We start from the raw sequence: 12,584 nt of genomic DNA, 5'->3' as shown, positions 1-12,584 counted from the left end.
TACATAGAGTTTCTATGAGTTGGCACTAACAACAATAGCAACAACAACAACAACAACAACATACCAGTACTCTGAGGAAACAAGCATATTTCTTTATCTAAATAATATCCTTATCAAGTTAAAATTTTTAGCATCTGAATCCATAAGCAAAGTCTATTCATGAGCAAATCATCATGTTGCAACCATCAAGACTAGCTCACAGCATGGACCCTCTTGAGTTCTAGTCAAGTCATCTTAACCTATCCAAAGCTAGGAGCAAATTGTCACCAGCTAGGGATTCTATCATCTTCCTATGTTCCAAGGGACTGGTATTTTCAGTTGGTCTTAGCTCCCTTATTGAGCCAAGACAGCAAAATGGGGATTCTCATGATTCCTTGCTTCTCAAAATTAGTGACTCTTGTGCTTATCCATGTGCAAAATGGTCAATAATGTTGATAGAATGTGTCCACACTCAGCCAGTTTCTTCATTATTCCATATATCTTAGTTCTATTCCAGTGTATCCAGGTGGTCACCGCAAGTGAGCACACTTGCCAGGTCCCTTTAACTTCAAGTCCTGGAAAGGGGCATTACTTTGCCTCAGAAGCCAGACTATTTTAAATTTTAAAGTTCCAGTTTTAAAAGGTCAAAGTCCCCCCACACACACACATTTCTTACAAATGTACACAGAAATCCAAGAAAGTTCTATTCAAATGCAAAGTTACTCCAGTACCAACTGGTGTTTAATCCTCCCCTGAAACTAATCTCTATACTGTCTAATCTACTACTTTTTTGTTGTTCTTGATAATCATTTTAATTCTATAATATTTTTAGTCTAGAAGCTCCATTGAAACTGTTCACTGTGGGTGACCCTGCTGATACTGGAAACATTTGTGACGTAGCTTCCGACATAATGGTAACACACAACACCATACTACAACAAATGGGATAAGGAGTGATAGTGTTTCGCACGGGTTACAAACCACAGAGAAAACAAAAATTGTCACACCTGGAATTACAACAATGTAATAATAAACAGAGAAAAAGATTGAAACTCAAAGATTTCATTTTTTGTGCATACACAATTAACCGCCATAAAATCAGCAGTCAAGAACCCAAATTACACATTATTTTGGGCAAATCACTGCAAAATAACTTTTCTTTATTACTATTGAAAATCAGTTTTATTTAATTAATAATACTTTATGCTGATTATTGTTTATAAAAAAATTTCTCCCTCTTATTGATGGCAACAACCCAGTGCTTATTATTCACAATTTACAGATGAAGGGGTGGGGGAACACCTTGGGAAGGTAGAGGATTTGTTGATAATCTACTACTTTTAACATCCATTTTTCCAGTGCAAACACTTCCATTTTAGTTTATCCAATTTGCCTTAGGGCAGATTGTACACTTTCAAGATTTACAATATCTAGTAATATTTTTTCCATGACAATCATTTATATAATACATCTTAACAATGCATCAGCAAAAATATTATTTATGTATCTTAACATTAATGTTGTTGTTCCTTTGCACCAGAGACTTAAACTGACCCATAGCTGCCATCTGGCAGGTTTTCAAAGACAGTTAATTGCACGGGACGAGATTTCCCATCTTTCTTCCACAGGGCAGCTGGTGGCCTCTAACCATGTGCCTTAGGGATTGCAGCACAACTTCTGGCCACTAGGCTAACAGAGCTCCCTTTATCATTACTCCCTTTAACATTACTATATGAACAAAAATACACAGCAATATTCATAAAGGTAAGTCAACACATGTCAACACATGGTGTGTATAGGGGACTTTTGTGTTTGCTGTGCCCCATTCTGCAGTAGGGATTTCTGGTCTCTATTTGGAAACAAGAATGGAATCCACTTCCTAAACAACATGCCTCTGGAAACGCTATGAACTTTGATAAATGTTGATAGTTATAGAAAGGCTTCAGGCCTTTTCTTTTGTTCATTGGGTCACTATGAGTTGTGTTCCACACGATGGCAATCAACAACAACAAGAAGAATTCAACAAAATCTATAACATAAACCTTTCAAGAAATTAGGAATTTCAATTTCCCCCCTCAGACTATTTTATACACACATTTGCACATGGCCTAGGATATGTACCCACCAGGACAAAAAAATTGGTTTCTCTTTCCATTTAATCCAAACCTCAAACTTTTTACAAAATACCACATTTCCATGAGTCTGGAGCCGTAGCATCAAATCCCACCTTTTACACCAACTATAAAAAGAAAAAGGGCCACATGATGAATGCTGTATCTGACTGTTACCAACATAACCTGGGTGAAATGCTTCCATCTATTGCCTCAATAACATAAAATTAATTACCATGAGGTCTTACATGTTCCTCATGTTTCCATGCCTTTTTCTACTCATTTCAGTATTATCTTTACCACCTTGCTAGGTTAAAAACACAATGTGATCAATTCACAGAAGCATATTGAGGATGTAAAAATATAATTCGGATTAATAACAGAATACAGTAAAGGCACCTTCCCAAATCTACATACAGAAAACACAGCCTCAAGTCTCATGCCTTTCCTAACTTCTCAGTCCTGTCAGTATTGACTTTCCTCCCTAAATTGTCCAAAAATGTTTCCATTCCTGCCAATTTTGGCTTCTTTCCCCTAGTTGTTCAACAAAGTTTTCTATCCTTCCGATATTGGTTCTCCACTCAATTTTCCAACAAAGTTCTCACTAATACCACTATTGGCTCTCCCCCACCTCCAATCCCATTTCACATCAATTTTCCAATTCAGCAATTACTCCTGTTCCCTCCCAAGGTAGATCCTACAATTCACTGAATTGAGGGGGGTCCCTCTTCTCTGCTTGGGGAAAGAATTATCTCTTCTGGTGGGGGAAGGTCTTCTGTCGCTACAGTTAGAGCTATTCAATTTATTGGTGAAACTAACCAATTTTCTTGTAGATTATTGAGATTTACCAATCAGAAAATACCAAAATGGATGTCAGAAGAAACTCTAAATATTGCACTGGAGTGCAGAGAGGCCAAAGGAGAAGGAAGAATTCAAGATACTAAAGAGCTGAACAGCAGATTTCAAAAGGCAGCCCAGGATGACAAAACAAAATATTACTATGAAATGTGCAAGGAGTTAGAAAATCAAAAGGGCCAAACTCGCTCAGCATTTCTTAAGCTCAAGGAACTGAAGAACAAATTCAAACCTCGAGTTGCTATAATCAAGGATGCTTTAGGCAGAATATTAAATGATCCAGGAAGTACTAAAAGAAGATTGAAAGAATATATTGAGTCACTGTATCAAAAAGAATTGGCAGACACAGAAGAATTTCATGAAACAACATATGAGCAAGAGCTTATGGTGATGAAAGAAGTTCATGCTGCTTTGAAGGAAATAGCAAAAAAATAAGGTCTCAGGGATAGATGGTATACCAATTGACATATTTCAACTAACAGATACTGCCCTGGACATGATCAACAAGTTGTGCCAAGAAATCTGGAGATCATCTGGCCAACTGACTGGAAGAGATCTATATTTGTTCCCATTCCAAAGAAGGGTGACCCAACAGAGTGTGGAAACTGTAGAACAAAATCATTGATTCCACATGCAAGCAAGATTCTACTGAAGATTATCCAAAAGCAACTGGAACAGCACATCAGAAGTGCAGGCTGGGTTTAGAAAGGGTCGTGGTACTAGGGATATTGCAGCTAATGTTGGATGGATCTTACCTGAAAGCAGGGAATACCAGAAGAATGTCTACCCGTGTTTCATTGATTATGCAAGGGTGTTTGACTGTGTGGATCATAACAAACTGAGGCTGACTCTGAGAAGAATGGGAATCTCACAACACTTGATCATGCTAATGTGAAACCTATACTTGGATCAAGAGGCAGTCGTCAGAATAGAGCAAGTAAACACTGCATGGTTCAAAATTGCAAAGGATGTATGCAGAACAGATTATCCAGGAGGCTGGGCTCTATGAGGAGAAATGTGGCTTCAGGACTTGTGGAGATTTGTCAACAATCTGTGTTGTGCAGATGATACAACCCTGCTTGCTGAAACTGAGAAGGACTGGAAGTGCTTGCTACAGAGGGTCAATGACTGCAGCCTTCAATACGGATTGAGGCTCAATGTTAAGAAGACAAAGATTCTCACCACTGGACCAATTGGCCACATCAGGATGGATGGTGAAGAGATTGAGATTGTTCACAGCTTTAGTTTGCTTGGCTCCATGGTCAACACTCTTGGCACCAGCAGCCAGGAAATTAAAAGATGTATCACTATGGGAAAGTCTGCTGTTAAGGACCTCTCCAAAGTACTGAAGAGCAATGGTGTCTCTCTCTAGATTAAGGTACATCTGATACAGGCCATGGTCTTTGCAATCACTTGTTATGCATCAGAGAGTTGGACAATGACTAGAGAGGATAGAAGGAGAATTCATGCCTTTGAGCTGTGGTGCTGGAGGAGTCTTGAGAATACCATGGATTGCTAAGAAAGCAAACAGATTCATCCTGGAGAGGGTTAAACAGGGCTGCTTCTTGGAGGTGAGGCTTCATCTGACATACTTTTTTATTATACTATTTTGTAAGATTTATGACTTTGTGTTGTGGTGCTAGAGAATAGTGTTTAACATATCAAGAACTGCTAGAAGAACAAACAAATTTGCCCAGAAGAGGATCAAACCAAGTTGTTCCCTGGAGGTAAGGATTTTGAGGCTCCATCTCATATACATTGAGTGTGTGGTCAGGAGGGTCCACTCCTTTGGAGGAGGGATATCTGGTTTGGAAGGATGGAGGAACAGCATAGGAGAGGAAGAACCAGGAAGAGATGGCTCAAGTCAGTGACTAGAGAAATGCATCTGATCTGTCAGAGTTGATGAGATTGGCTCATGATAGGCAGGTTTTATATTTAGTGAACATATTGTCACTATGAGTGACTTGATGGCACATAACAACAACAACATCAACATACTATTTTTCATGTTATGTTTCACAGCTTTAGTTTGCTTGGCTCCATGGTCAACACTCTTGACCGTGATGAACTACAATTCATCATGAATTGGAAAACTTATTATGGTGAATGTCTACACTAGTATTTGCCTCAAGGCTGTAAGCAATAAAAATATCTCTTCATTCATTCAAGATTCTCATGTTGATTACTCTCTATGATGATCTAAATGCTTTACTTGGAGGAGTGACCTGAGAAAGCTGAGACTCTAGCTCTCAAACTTTACTGGGCCATAGCTAATTTCCCTTTTGACGTACTATAAAAATTTTGGAAAGGGATAATAAGCAATGCAAATAGGATCATATGTTGCAAGGTGTGTTTTTTCTTATGCTTACACATTTTTACTTTTTTGATGATCACTAAGAGGATATTGACTACTTTTCTTATATTTTGATTTCTTGAAAGGAGCAATTGAAAGTGTCCAAACACAGTTATCACTTGAAGGTTAAGAAGATTACTTTGTTCTCTAGTTAAACCTCTTAATGACAAATTATGGGTAACATTGAGAACTGCAAGATTCCAAGAAAACTTAATTGTGCTCACAGAAACCCTATATCTAGGCTAAAAAGCAATTTTCTGAACAGAACAAGGGAACATGGATTTATTTAATGCCAGGAAAGTGTACATAACTGTTGGATCTTATCACTATACCTATTCATTCTGTATGCTGAGCAATATTCAAGAAACTGGATTATATGAAGAAGAAAGAGATTTTTGGATTAGAGGAAGACTCATCATATTTTCCATCAGGCAGATGATACAACCTTGATAGTCAAAATGGAAACAGCCTCGAGGCACTTAAGAATATCATAGACTAATTCCTTTAATATTGATTACATTTTAAAAAACACACACACAACAGAACAACAAGCAATAAAACCACCACTACCACCCCCCCACCCCATAATACCACTGGAGTTAACAACATGGTAAATGGAAAGAAGTTTGAAGTTGTCATCGATTTAATTTTCTTTGGATCCATAATCAACACCTATTAGTAGTAGCAGTAGTCAAGAAATCCAATGGTTGGGCAAATCCTACGGCGACAGGTTAGAGGATTGCTATTGGCCACTGGTATCAGGCTGACCTGCCAGTGGTGGCTTGCTGCCTGAAAATTGTTCTTTGTGTGAACTGTGAAGGCCAGAGTGTCTGCCAGGGCTCCTGGCAGGTTGAGGGTCCTGCAGCGGGAGGCAGAGCCCTGTGGACTGGCTGTAGCTCCTTCATGAGCCTGATCGTGCGCATGTTCATGGTTTATTTGGTGCACCCCCGCTGGATAATATATGGCATCTTTTATACCCACCCATGCATCCAGGATGACAAACAGCATTGAGCTTACCTGGCCCTGAGGCCCAACCTGTGGCTGAGAGTCTATACCACCACAAGGTCCAACCTAGGTGCTGAGAACAACATGGACTTGGTGTTGAAAATGGAGGATTTTGACGTGGTGTCCAGATTTGAGAGGACAGTTAATGTTTCTGTACCAAAGACAAGGAGGAGCAATGGGACCCTGTATGCCTACATTTTCCTCCATTACGCTGGGATCTCACCTTGGCAGGGTGGGAAGGAGGCGCTCCTCATCAGTCCTCTCACCACCTACATGGTCCCCAAGCATAAAGAGGTCAATCTTCTGACCAGGGAGTATACCATGTAGCAAACTGAAGCTGAAAATAAATCAGTGGCTTGGATGAGCTCATTTCTGACTGGCGGCCAATGCTGATGCTAAATGTGATGGGGAGTGACTTTGTCTTTAACAGGTCCTCTCTGCCTGTTGATGTGCATCTGTACATGAAGGTGATCCAGTTAGGGAAAATTGTCCACTGATCAGCTAAATAATCATGTGAAGGACATCAACTGGTTGACCACAGAGCTTCCACTCAGTGACCTATGACAAGATCTCTCTAGGGAGGCTATCAATCTGGATCCATGTGCAGAATGCCATGTGCTCGCTTCAGCAGTTCAGGTTTTCAAAGAAAGATGCTGATGAAGTAAAAGGAATTTTTGTAGACACCGACTTGAATTTCTTAGCTCTGACCTTCTTCCTTGCAGTGTTTCATCTCCTTTTTTATTTCCTGACATTTAAAAATGACATAAGCTTCAGGAAGAAAAAGAAGAGAATGAATGGAATGTCCACCAAAGCAGTGCTCTGGAGCTGCTTCAGCACCATAGTCATCTTCCTCTTCCTGCTGGACCAACAGACGAGCCTTACTGGTGCTCATCCCCATGGTGGAAAGTAAAAATGCATGAAAAATTACTGTTATATCTGGTGAGGCCTCCTACCTGGTCTTCAGTTTGGCACTTACAATGAGTCGGAAAGGATAACCAAGGAGAAACACAGACAATGAAATACTTGTCATATCTGCTCTACCTGTTCTGTGTCAGAGGAGCTGTCTACTCAATCCTGAACATCAAGTACAAACATTGGTAAACCTGGTTAATCAACAGCTTCGTCAATGGAGTCTACTCCTTTGGCTTCCTCTTTATGCTGCCCCGGCTCTTTGTGGACTACAAGATGATGTCGGTGGCTCTCCTGCCCTGGAATGCCTTTACCTACAAAATTGTCAACACTTTGATGACATTTTAGCCTTCATCATCACCATGTCCACCTCACACCAGTTGACCTGTTTCCAGGATGACATGGTGTTCCTAGTGTACCTGTATCAAAGGTGGCTTTAAGAGCAGGATAAATGAGTTTGGGGAGTCTTACAAAGAGAAGCTCACCCGGAAGCCCCACCTAGACTAACCTCCGGGCACACACACTGTTCACAGCCATCTGACCAAGCTCAACAGGCCTGGGGGATGGATGACACTGGGGCCCAGGGCTATCCTGCACAAGGCTGATCTCTTTCAAAGAACAGTTTTGATTGTCCTGACACTGAGTATTGGAAAATTTTGATGAACTCTCCTGGACATTTTACCTTCTTTGTTGCCAAAACTCCTCTTGACATCCTTCACAGCTCTTCGCACCCTTGTGTTAGCTATGGAATCAACTTCCTGTGGCCCTGCCTGGACACCTTGCCATGGGCCCACTCCACGTTGCTGACTGGTGTTGATGGCACAGCAGCTCTGTCTGAGCTGTCTGCTTGCCATCTTATGTTGGACGGGGGCTTACTTGCATCACCCTGCCCATCCTCTGCCAGCACTTGAGCCAGGGGAGTCTTCGGGTATCCGTCAGGGGTCCCCTGAGGCTGGGAGCACCAGGAACCACCATTTCAGGCTGTTAATTTTTCTCACCTGTGCCTCGCCGCATATGAACACGGAATGCCCACATAAATCCATTCTGTATGTGGAACCTCTGGGATCAAAATCCCTTTTTTCTCTTTTGTTTACAATTTTAATGATTTTTAAATTTCTCTGGCCATAAAAAAAGAAAGAAATCAAATGATGGGTTTTATTGGGGAAAATATGTTGTCAGTCACCTCTCCAAAATGCTAAAGAGGAAGCACATCAGTTTAAAGACTACATTAAGCTCCATGTAATTTATAATATTATCAATTACTTAGGGATACTTCTAAAAGTTAGACAATGAATAAGGAAAATAAAAGCATAATAATTATTTGAATTGTGATGTTGGAGAGCCTACTGAAATGTCCCATGTACAGTGTTCCTTGGAGGGTTGGTGAAACTTTATCTCATATTCTTTATGAATTTGTCAGAAGTGAGTTCTTAGGAACACTACGCCAGCCAGAACGCCGCGCCAGCCAGAGAGCTGGAAGAAAGTTCAACCATACACAGGACAGCTGAGTCCCAGCCAAAAGACAACAGCCAAGCCACTGTGAAACCTACCCACCAGGAGCAAGTAGAGAGCAACTGCCTGCCACCCTGCAACTCCAGAGGAGCAACTGACTGCCCCCAGCTTCTAAGAGACCAGGAAGGAGCAACAGTCTGCCAGCCACCGCCGAACTCCACCTACAGTGTGACCCCAGAGGAGCAACAGCTACCTGCCACTATGTGACCCCCCTGCAGCCCGAACCTGAGTGACCCCACTACACAGGGTGCCACTGCATAAATCCCCAGCAATGCCCAAGCCCCGCCCCCTGCCTCCTGGTAGTAGTGTCCAAGCCCTGTGCTCCTGTGTGCCCTTGCAGTCCCTTGCTTCCTCCCCTGCTTCCCCCTTGCAGCTCCACAACCACATACCTCAGCCCCCGCCACAGCCCTGTGACCTCAGACCACCACTGCAGATCCAGCCATCACCTGGAGCTATCAACTGAGCTGCTGTGGAACTAATCTGGAAGGAGAAAGGCTGGTAGGATCCCGACGGGGTTTACTGGGGCATTGCTGATTACCTGGGAGAGCACCTAAGGGCGTGCCCACTGGTGGGGAATTTGGCCAAGCTCTCTTGGGCTACATCAGCTGCCCAGAGACGAGCCAGCAACTGGCTGGCTTCTGTGGTCCCTGCAGACCAACCAGAGGCTAGAGGGTCGGTAGGAATTTGACCTTGACTTTTTGGGTCCTGTTGGATCCAGGACTCTGCTGGAACAGGGGCTGTTGTGTGAGGGCACCTGTGTAAGTTCCACCAGGCAGGGAACACTGAGAAAATCATTGAGTAGGAAACGGACAGCAGGAATTTGAGTAGGGACCCCAGTCGTGAGCACACTCAGCAGATGTTTGAGCAAGGTCCCCCAAGTGTTTGACCTGCCCTTGCAATCACCCGAACCCTGTGCCTGCCTCACCCCATTTGGCTCCACACCAGTGCCTACACATCTGGGCAATCAACTTGCCTTTAATCGGGATCACATTGACCTGTCTTACCAACAAGAGATTGCCCTTGCAAGCTCTGAACTGACATTTCTCTGAAGTCAGAAGTTCAGAGAAACACACAAGTTGGTAGCTGCCCAGTTCATCTCAATAGCTTTGTCTTCAGATCAAGAACATATCATTGTCTGGAAGAAAGCAAACTATCCCACACAATACACAAGAGCAAAGCAAGATGTCACTCACAAAGGGTTACACAGTATCAGTGAATTCCCTGAAGCCAGAAAGTCTGATGGAACTTTCTGACACAGAATTTAAGAGAGGAGTGACTGAAAATATCCAATGGGTGAAAGACAAACTTGATAAATTACAGGATACTACAAGCAAAAACCAGGAGAACCTAAAAAAAAAAAAAAAAACAAACAAAAAAAAAACAAACCACCAAAAAAACCAATGCCGACTGAACATTGCAGAGAAAATAAATGAGGCATTAGCAGCACTAGAAAAACAAGAACCCACTGTTGAAAATATATGGTCCAATGTTTCAGAGGCTGTCAACATGATGGAGAGACACATGAGCAGAGCTGATGAGATGGAACACAGAATCAGTGAGATTAAAGACAGAATTGTTACCACTGATCTACTAGAGCAAAAAGCAGACTCAAAAAAGAAGGAAAAAGAAGAAAACCTAAGAATAATGTGGGATACCATCAAGACAAATAACATGTGTATCACTGGAATCCCAGAAAAGGAAGAAACAAGTAAAGGCACTGAAAAAGTTGTGGAAGAATTACTAGAGGAAAACTTCCCAGACATAATGAAGAACGAGATAATATGTATTCAGGAAGCTCAGTGAACACCATATAGATCAGACCCCAAGAGAAAAACATCAAGACATATCATAGTTAAATTTGCCAGAACCAAAGATAAGGAGAGAATCCTGATAGCAGCAAGGGAGAAACAAAGAGTAACATATAAGGGAGAACATATAAGATTAACTGCCAATTTCTCAGCAGAAACCAAGCAGGCAAGAAGAGAGTGGAAGGATACATATCAAACACTCAAAGAACACAACTGCCAACCAAGAATACTGTACCCAGCAAAATTATCCATCAAATATGAAGGATGGATCAAGATATTCCCAGAAAAGCAGAAGCTAAGAGAGTTTGTAAAAACAAGACCAGCATTGCAGGAGAAACTCAGAGAGGTCCTTCTTACAGACATATCACAGAAAGATGTATGGTCCAAAGTAAATAGCAACAACATCAAAAAGAACTCAACACAATGATGGCAATAAAACCTAGCCTCTCAATAGTCACACTGAATGGTTTAAATGCACCACTGAAGAGAAAGAGAGTAGCAGATTGGATAAAAAACCAAAATCCAAGAATACGTTGTCTAAAAGAGACATACCTGAAAAATGAAGATAAAGACAGGTTAAAAATAAAAGGGTGGGGGGAAATGTACCAAGAAAATGGCAACCAGAAAAAAGCAGGAGTAGCCCTATTAATCTCTGATAAAATAATTATCAATGTAAAAACCATGACAAAGAACAAGGAAGGTCATTACACAATGATGAGAAGGTCAATAGAACAAGAGGACATAACAATGATAAATATCTATGGACCAAATGAAAGACCAGCAAAATACATAAAACAAACATTAACAAAACTGAAAAAGAAAATAGACAACACTACTACAGTGCTGGGAGACTTCAATACACCTCTCTCAAGAAAAGATAGAACTACCAGAAAAAAACTCAAGAGAAATACTGAAGAATTAAACTACACAATAAGCCAACTTGACCTCATAGATATTTATAGACTAATGCACCCCAAAAAAGAACAGTATACCTTTTTCTCGAATGTGCATGAAACATTCTCTAGAATAGATCACATTCTAGGTCACAAGGCAAGCATCAATAAATCCAAAAACATAGAAATAATACAAACCATCTTGTCAGACCATAATGCTACAGAATTAGAACTTAATAATAGGACGATAAAGGAGGAAAAACCATACATTTGGAAACTGAACAACACCTTGCTTGAACATGACTGGGTACTAGAAGAAATGAAAAATGAAATTTAAAAGTTTCTTGAAACTAATGACAATGAAAACACCACTTGCCAAAACCTCTGGGAAATAGCCAAAGCAGTAATCAGAGGTCAGTTTCTAGCAATAAGCAAACACATCAAAAGGCAGGAAAAGCAGAGACTCTCTAACCTAATATCTCCAGCAGACTGAAAAAGAACAGCAAGAAACCTGAACACCCTTTAAAAAAACTGAAATTATAAAAACTAGAGCAGAAATAAAGGAAATGGAAAACAGAAAACCAATTGAAACTATCAACAAAACTAGGAGTTGGTTGTTTGAATAGGTCAATAAAATCGATAAACCACTAGCAAAACTCACAAAAGAAAAGAGGGAGAAGACACAAATAGTCTGAATAAGAGATGAATCAGGCAACATCACAACAGAACCAACTAAAATAAAAAAGCTAATATTAGAGTACTGTGAATAACTATACTCAAACAAATATGAAAATCTAGAGGAAATGGACATATACTTAGAAAAACACAACCTACCTAAACTGACACAAACTGAAATTGAACATCTGAACATATCCATTACAAAAGAAGAAATTGAAAAGGTAATACAACAACTTCCAACCAAGAAAAGCCCTGGACCAGATGGTTTTACAAGTATAATTTATTCAAACATTCAGAGAAGAACTGTTACCAATTCTACATAAATTATTTTAGAAAATAGAAGATGAAATCCTCCGAGATTCATTCTATGAAACAAACATATCTTTGATACCAAAGCCAGAAAAGACACCATGAAAATAGAAAACTATAGGCCAATATCTCTCATGAACATTGATGCAAAAATCCTGAATAAAATACTGGC

The 12,584-nt window shown here is 40.6% G+C and overlaps 1 pseudogene; it reads left to right on the top strand.

Annotated features, from left to right (window-relative positions):
- Nucleotides 1–418: 418 nt before the first annotated feature.
- Nucleotides 419–7,719, top strand: LOC102847835 (annotated as a pseudogene).
- The last annotated feature ends 4,865 nt before the right edge of the window (nt 7,720–12,584 follow it).

This window comes from Elephantulus edwardii, unplaced genomic scaffold, assembly GCF_000299155.1.
Source record: "Elephantulus edwardii isolate Elephantulus edwardi_28Jun2011 unplaced genomic scaffold, EleEdw1.0 scaffold00301, whole genome shotgun sequence".
NCBI lineage: Eukaryota > Metazoa > Chordata > Mammalia > Macroscelidea > Macroscelididae > Elephantulus > Elephantulus edwardii.
This window is presented reverse-complemented; position numbering and strand designations above follow the sequence as displayed.